Below are 8,480 nucleotides of genomic sequence, written 5' to 3'. Positions count from 1 at the left end.
CATTCATCACCAGCTTCCTGAGATTTTAGTCCTAAGAAAAGCACAGGGTAGTTCATTACTTGAAGCCATCTTCCTCTATGAATTCTATACAAAGCCTCAGTAGAGTGGGTCCCATTAGCAACCAAGTTGAACAACTTTTATTTGCTGACTGAATATAGATACACCTGAATTGTTGACTGCTTTTGTAACTAAACACTCCTCTCCTGTTTTCCAACGAGTGGTCATTTTTGTCCGCAACTTGACCACAGCAATCCCTGGGGCCCTAGCTCTACCCTCAATAAAGAGTTATGGCTGTGTGTGTTGAATGACACCTTAGGACCCATCCTGCCTCCACCTCCTTCTCCATAAAATAGAAACCTAACTTGTCCCTCCAAGCTCTGAAATGCTGAAATTTACCAACTCCCTTTTCTCCCCACTATTTCTTCCTTCCATGGCAGGGACTTTCAGATTTTCTTTCTTTTACTAACAAGGCACTAAGCATGATTTTCTCATACAAAATCGAGAGCCATAAAGTGGCTTACCACAGTCCTATTTCAATAAAGATGAATACTCGACATCTGGCAAGTAGTGTGTGCCTGACAGTGTCCCCACTGTGCTATGCTCATTTAACCCTCAGAAACAATCTCATGTTACAGATTTTACAGAAGTTGTTGAGACGGAGAAGGTAAGTAACCTCCCCAAGGTCACATGACTGCTAAGGGTAGGGCCATAGTTTGATCCCAGGTAGTCTGAATTCCCCAATTGCTTAAGCATGATTATCAGAAAGTATAGCAGTCTGTTTTCACACTGATATAAAGAAATACCTGAGGTTGGGTAATTTTTAAAGGAAAGAGGTTTAATTGACTCAGTTTCACATGGCTGGGGAGGCCTCAGGAAACTTACAATCATGGCAGAGGGGGAAGTCCTTCAGGAAACTTACAATCATGGTAGAAGGGCAGGTCCGACTTACATGGTGGCCGCACAGAGAGTGGGAACATGTGAAGGAGCAACTGTCAAACAAGTATAAAACCATCAGATCTCAGCTGGGCACGGTGGCTCACACTTGTAACCCTAGTACTTTGGGAGGCCAAGGCAGGTGGATCAACTGAGGTCAAGAGTTCGAGACCAGCCTAGCTAATGTAGTGACATCCTGTCTCTACTAAAAATACAAAAATTAGCTGGGTGTGGTGGTGCATGCCTGTAATCCCAGCTACTCAGGAGGCTGAGGCAGGAGAATCACTGGAACTCAAGAGGCAGAGACTGCAGTGAGCCAAGATCGTGCCATGGCACTCCTGCCCGGACAACAGAGCAAGACTCCATCCCAAAAAACAAAACAAAACAAAACCCTATAAGATCTCATGAGGACTTACTGAATATCACAAGAACAGCATGAGGATAACTGCCCCCGTGATCCAATCACCTCCTCCTAGGCCCCTCCCTCGACACATCAGGATTATGGGGATTATAATTCATGATGAGATTTGGGTAGGGGCATGGCAAAACCATATCAGAAAGTAAAGGTAGAAGTCAAGCTTGGATGGGAAATGACATTGTAGATGATGATGATGATGATGAAGATGATGATGATTATTATTTTGAGACGAAGTTTTGCTCCTGTTGCCCAGTGAAATTGTTTCTCTAATTTCGTTTTCAGATTGTGTCTTGTAGATGTATAGAAATACAATTGATAAATGATTCTGGCTATTAACCTTTTATGCTTCAACCCTGCTGAACACTATTTTTTTTTTTTTTTTTTTTTGAGACGGAGTTTCTCTCTTGTTGCCCAGGCAGGAGTGCAATGGCGTGATCTTGGCTCACTGCAACCTCCGCCTCCCGGGCTCAAGCGATTCTCCTGCCTCAGCCTCCCAAGTAGTTGGGATTGCAGGCATGCGCCACCATGCCCAGCTAATTTTGTATTTTTAGTAGAGACGGGGTTTCTGCACGTTGGTCAGGCCCGCCTCAGCCTCCCAAAGTGCTAGGACTACAGGCATGAGCCACCGTGCCCAGCCAGATTCGTATATTTTTAAAAGAATTTTTTTTTTAATTTTTTTTGACACAGAGTCTCACTCTGTTGCCCAGGCAGTGGCACAATCGTTGCTCACTGCAACCTCCACCTCCTGGGTCCAGGTGATTCTCATTCAAGTGCCTAAGCCTCCCAAGTAGCTGGGATTACAGGAGCCCAACCCCATGCTCAGCTAATGTTTGTATTTTAGTAGAGATGGGGTTTCACCATGTTGTTCAGGTTGATCTCGAACTCCTGACCTCAGGTGATCCACCTGCCTTGGCCTCCCAAAGTGCTGGGACTGCAGGCGTGAGCCACCACTCCCGAACAGAACAACATTTTTTTGATGTGGATTTTAAAATGCCTCCCCTTCTTTCAACATTGATTAAGTCCCTTCTACATGCCAGGCACTGTATGTGTGAAATAGTCCCAACTCTCAATGAGTGTAGGCAGATACACAAACAAAGGCTTAAGGAGTTCAGTTTTCTGAGACCATACTGCTGGACAGTATATGAACCTGGGATACAAACCCACCTCTATTTGACCTCAAATTTGATGCTGGGGTGGTTTTAATTTTATTCTGGGAATTTCAGTCATTCAACCATGAAAAGGTGAAAAGTCTCTGTCAGATGTGTGTGTAGAGGTCTGTGTAATAAGGACTGAAGGAAGCAACCAAACCAATTAAGAGACTTTCTCTAAAGGCAGAGTAATGCTAAGGGCAGTGGCAGTGACAAAAGTGGAGGAAAAAGTCTGTGATCATTTGGGAGACAGAATAGGAAGTGCTTGGTCATGAGATGTGAAAGAAGAGGGGAAGTAGAAGGAAAACAGAGCTGCTCAGGCTCTGCTGGGGAAGACTGGGTATGTAGCAGTGCCTTCCTCCTGGCCGAGAATGTAGGGAGAGAAATAGGTAAGGAGGAAAACATAGTTTTTTACTCTCAGTGTCACATTAAAATGGAACTCTCTGGTCAAAAGCTGAATATAAATCTCTGTAGGCTAAGTCCATTTGTGACATCCCAACATACATTTTCAAAAATAACATACATACTAAATCAAGCCATTAAGCGTAACTGGGGAAATTTCCTAAAATTTACATGCTAAAAAATCACCATTTTTCATTTATTAGTTTCATGGAGCAACTTTGAATCTATGGTTACAGCAAGTGAGGCACCTTGTATAAAATAAAGCTAATACATGAAATAAAACCATTTAAAATTCTATTGTTCTCAGAGAATGGAGAAAGCAATTGAAGCCATGGGTGTGGAGGTGACTGCCTTGAGAAGTTGTGTATAGTAAGGAGAACTGGGAAGAAAGAAGAACTGGAGAATAGGGTGATTTACACGGCATTAAGTGAAGCTTGCAAAAGTGAGCACTGGGAGTCAAGAGACATGTATGAATCAGGAATGGCTGCTCCTGTGAGTTGTTAGAAAGGAGATGATGCCTTCTTTTCATATCTATAACAGCAGCACCTAGCACAGTGCCTGTTCAATAGGTACTCGACATGTATTATCCCAATGCAGAGTCAAATTTTGCCAGGAGGGCAGGAAAGCTACAAATTAGCTATGGCAACTTAGTGATTGGGCTTGTGTGTGTGTGTGTGAGTGAGCTGGATGTCAGGCAGTGGGTAAAGTAGTGAACTGGAGGGGAGAAAACAATGACACAAACTCAGGGCTTCTCTTCCCAAGTATTTGGCTGAGAAGAGAGATGTAGTATTAAAGGGAGATATGTGGTAAAGGAAGACTTTTATTCCAAGATTCAACAAAAGCGTGAGTATACTTCTATGTTAAAGGGAAAGAGCCAACAGAGAAAACACATTTTTGAGGTTAGAAGAGAAGGAAGAACTAATGCAGAAGGGCCCCAAAAGGCACAGGTGCGTGCAATCCAGATCAGGGACAGATTAGCTTTGGACTCCTACAAAAGCAAGAAGGGAGAAAGGACCATGTGACTCTAGAGCTATTTCTGGTAAAGGAAAGGTTTAGGAAAAGATCTTTTGATGACCTTTATTTTAACAGACTTTTTTTTTCTTTTTGAGATGGAGTCTTGCTCTGTCACCCAGGCTGGAGTGCAGTGGCACGATCTGGGCTCACTGCAACCTCTGCCTCCTGGGTTCATGCCATTCTCCTGCCTCAGCCTCCTGATTAGCTGGGACTACAGGCACCCGTTACCATGTCCAGCTAATTTTTTGTATTTTTAGTAGAGACGGGGTTTCACCGTGTTAGGCAGGATGGTCTCCATCTCTTGAATTCGTGATCTGCCTGCCTCGGCCTCCCACAGTCTGGGATTACAGGCGTGAGCCACTGCACCCGGCTAGACTTTAAAAACAAACAAACAAACAAAAAAAAAACTACTGTGGGAAAAAGGATATTATGTATAGAAAAGTCTACACTTCTTGATACAACTAACTAAAAAAAGCCTGATACACTAAACAAAACCCAAATAATGTCTTCCCTAAAAGTGGGTAACTTGAAAAGCAATTCAAGCAAAAATCAAGGAGTTCAATTATAAATAAGTATATCAACAAAGTGAAAGATGGGTTTAATTTTTCCAACAAAAAGTTAAAAGAAATAACAGCAGGTTTAGAGGAAGAGTAAAAAATAATGAGAAAATTATATGCAGTTGCAAAATGTGTGACTATTTACAAACTCTAACATATACCTACAAAACGGGCCAGAAGAATCATTATCATAGGAAGCAAAGGGTCATTTCAAAAATCAGAGGAGGGATGATTCATATTTAATTTAATTCTGTGGAAAAAATTTAAGTAATGTTTGAGGACAAAAATAGGTGATGTGTTGAAATGCGGGAAACCACAGTGGAAGGAAAAATAATTCAAGAAAGCTCAGTTTCAGTAACCAGTATCTAGTAAAATCTTCAGGACCTAGAGGCTACAATCTGCATTAATAGTGTCTGAAGACCTAGAAATGTCATTAAATACCATTTTGGATAATTCTTGTAGACTTGAGATGATGTCTATTTAAAGTTACAAAATAGTGCCCATATTTCTGTATTCATTACAGAAAACAACTGGATGTGGAAAAGAAACTAACATGCTATGCCACAATCTCTAAAGAAAGATTAGGGAAGTTTCAGCTTAAAGCAAGAATAATCACAATAAAGTTTTACAACCCTTTGCAAGCATATATGAAAAACTTACAAAAAGTTTGTAATGATCTTTTCTTAAGCTAAGAGAACAGAAAAAATGAGAAAAATTAAATTATAAAATGAAACTTTGGTTTAGAGGTAAGAAACATTTGATGACAGTCAAGAGATCAGGGTTGTACAGTGTATTATGTGAATGTTGTGACTCATTGGTTTCATCTTGGATATCATAACTTGACATTTTTTAAAAGTGATTTTTCATGGGAGTTTCTTCAGGTGCCCTATAAAGTCCTGTCCCTTTAGAAGCGAATAATAGTCTTCCACATTCTTGAGATATCTTAATGAATAGCATCTTCTACAGTCTTCCATTGTTTAGACCTTGGAGAGACACTCATTAGTGACTGTTAAGTACCTGAGTTATTAGGTGCCTGTAGACTATGCCCAGTGATATGTGCATTAGGTACATGCTCCCTAGCTGTGCTGACACTGACTGAAGCTGTGAGGTTTCACAATGACATGTCAGCCAAATACATATGCTCAGATTTACCATTTATCAAGAGGTCTTCACACTATCAATTGTGCAATTATCATTCTACACACAGGCAGTGATAAAGGGAGTAAAAAACCACAGCCATGGATCGGGAGACCAAGGTACCTCCAGAGGAGTCCAGTGGGTCCAGAAGCCCTTTGGATGTTGGTCAGAGGCTCCTCTTGGGCAGAGATCACAGCAGCAGCCAACAGGTCTGGAGAAGTCCTTAGAGTTCTCACGGACAAAGTTTGTGAAGGCATCTTAGACAAGATCTTGTCTTTGCTGGTTTTATGATCCTCTGCAGATGGGTCTATTCTCATTACCTCAGCCACCTTTCACTTCCTATCAGTTCAGTTCAGGTCTCTCATGATCCCAGGCAGCAGTAGTTGTTATCACGTGAGTTCATTCATATATGTTTATCTCTTTGGGAATGGGGGGACAACTTCACTGTGGACCTAATTCTACTGGAGATGAGTGACCCCATTTTAAGACAACAGGATCACAAATTATTATCAAATATCAGCAGGGCAGACAATAGCTACGACCTGGGGCTGAAAGCAGGTAACTCCATTTATTCTGCAAAAATTCTGTCTTGATTATGGTGCCAGTTGCTGTGAGGGATTTCCTTTCTAGAACCTGTTTTTCACAAGGTTTGAGTCTGAACTGCTAACATTCTACTGATTTCTGGGTGAAGGGACTGACTGCACCATCCTAGCCTGTCAGAGCACTTGCCCCAATACTTCCACTTTAAGAGTTTTCCACCTTGTCCAGAACTACAGTCCACTAATCCCCTCATTTTCTCTCTTAAGAGAATAAACAGGCCAGGTGCGGTGGCTCATGCCTGTAATCCCAGCACTTTGGGAGGCTGAGGCGGGTGGATCATCTGAGGTCAGGAGATCGAGACCAACTTCGCCCACATAGTAAAACCTCGTCTCTACTAAAAAAAAATCACAAAAATTAGCCGGGCGTGGTGGCAGGCGCCTGTAATCCCAGCTACTCGGGAGGCTGAGGCAGGAGAATCCCTTGAACCTGGGAGGCAGAGGTTGCAGTGAGCCAAGACTGTGCCACAGAACTCCAGCCTGGGCAACAGAGTGAGACTCCCTCTCAAAAAAAAAAAAAAAAAAAAAAAAAAAAAAAAGAGAGAGAGAGACAGAGAATAAACAACCCATGTCAAGTACACACCCACATCCCTCTTATCCCAAATACCAAACACACAAAAATCCAATCTGTCTCCTTCTACCTAAGCAATAGTCACTTTCCCATAATTACCTTAAGCTCCCTGACTTGCTGCTCGTCCTTTCTCTGGCAAAATCTCATCCTTGGATGAGCCCGACTTTGTGCTTGCTCAATGACACCACTCACCTGAACCAGAAAAAATATCAAAAAGTGGTCAGAGATATCATCATAAATTCAAATTACTTACATAAAAAATTGGCCCTAAATGTTTCCAGAAATCAATAAAAGTTTTGTTTCTCCAAAGACATCATTTCTTCAGAAACCCAATGTGTATAACCTATTTTTTCTATGTTCTTCTAACATTTATTCAACTTCTCTCATCTGATATCTTGCCAAATCATTCGAAGAGAAAATATATCCCATTAGTCAAGAGCCGACCATATTCCCATCACCTGAGAAAATCATATGCACAGGATGTGCCCACCTCACCTTTCTCTGCCTCATCATGTCAGAAAAAGTACCCCTCCTTTTGTCACAAGGCAAACCTGAGATAAAAGATTTAGATGGCCTGTAATTCCAGCAATAAGGGAGGCCAATGCATGCAGATTATTTGAGTCTAAAAAAGAAGCCTAAGCAACTTAGGGAAACTGCATCTCTCAAACAAATACAAACCATTAGCCTAGCATGGTGGTGTGGTGGCACATGCCTACAGTCCCAGCTATTCAGGGTGGGGAGCACTGAGGTGGGAGGATCACCTGAGCTGGAAGGTTGTGGCTGCAGTGAGCCGTGATCACGTCACTGCACTCCAGCCAGGGTAACAGATATTTTTAAAAGGATCTTCTCTGTTAAAAATAATCAAATAAACAGGTGGCCATGAGGCTGAGGTGGCTGCAGTGCACTCAATTCCTCCTTAAATAACCCAAAACTTGACTCAGTGTAAATAATAAAAGGAAACTTAAGCTTAACCAGCCAGAAACCACCAACTAACATCTAACTAGAGACTTTCCACTGTAATGTTCCAAATGAGGCCACTGCTCCATTTTACCCAATCAAGTATTTTCTTTTTCTTCCACATTCACCATATAAAATTCTTCCCCCACCATCCCTAAGCCTCTCTGTTGGAACTCTGAGCTGCTTGCAGTCTGGAGCTGCCTAGTTTATACATTTCTGAATGCTCAAATATATTTTCTAATGTTTCAAAGTGGCTCTGGTGTAGGAGGTTGTTGGTTGAGTGACCTGAGAGTGTACAGGAATTGAGGCCATATGAGATCTCTGGACTCTGTACTCCATTTTGCTGTGCACTCAATACTACTCTAAAATAATAATATATCTTTAAAAATCTATAACTATCACGTAGCCCTTTTCAAGTCTCCAACTGGTTGGAGCCAGTTCGATTAAAGCTCAGAAAAAACTGGTTAATAAGCTAGTTCTGACCCAACTGGCAAGAAGCGGCAGGAAAGACCCAGGCCACGGGAGTATATTGCACATGCATGCACCAGGAAACTGGAGGAAGCTTGGAGGCCCTTTAGCCTGGTCCTGAGCCTGCTGAAACTGCAGTTACAGGCACAGATGCCTGGGGCACCAATCTGAATCTGCCAATATCCAAGGCCACATGAACACAAATGCGCAGAGTCTCCTCTGCGATCGGTAGCTAAAGATGTTAGGCCATGATTGGACTAGGATGGGAGATGAACTGAC

At 42.1% G+C, this 8,480-nt stretch overlaps 1 protein-coding gene across 11 annotated transcripts in view; it reads right to left on the bottom strand.

The window, feature by feature from the left end:
* Nucleotides 1-448: 448 nt before the first annotated feature.
* The window catches only part of TIMM23B (translocase of inner mitochondrial membrane 23 homolog B), a 45,550-nt gene continuing 37,518 nt past the window's right edge, over nucleotides 449-8,480 (bottom strand). For 3 of the 11 annotated variants that reach the window (XM_057298893.2, XM_057298892.2, XM_063607383.1), the window contains 3 exons: nucleotides 6,876-6,968; nucleotides 5,733-6,709; nucleotides 449-4,290 (listed from right to left, as the gene is read on the bottom strand). The gene's annotated coding sequence lies outside the window, so the exon portion shown is untranslated. The remainder of the gene's footprint in view (nucleotides 4,291-5,732; nucleotides 6,710-6,875; nucleotides 6,969-8,480) is intronic. The other 8 variants (XM_063607382.1, XM_063607384.1, XM_063607381.1 and 5 more) reach the window with 6 other exon arrangements.

Source organism: Pan paniscus, chromosome 8, assembly GCF_029289425.2.
Source record: "Pan paniscus chromosome 8, NHGRI_mPanPan1-v2.0_pri, whole genome shotgun sequence".
NCBI classification, from domain to species: Eukaryota; Metazoa; Chordata; class Mammalia; order Primates; family Hominidae; genus Pan; species Pan paniscus.
The sequence above is the reverse complement of the archived record's forward strand: the minus strand, read 5'-3'. Positions and strand labels throughout refer to the sequence as shown.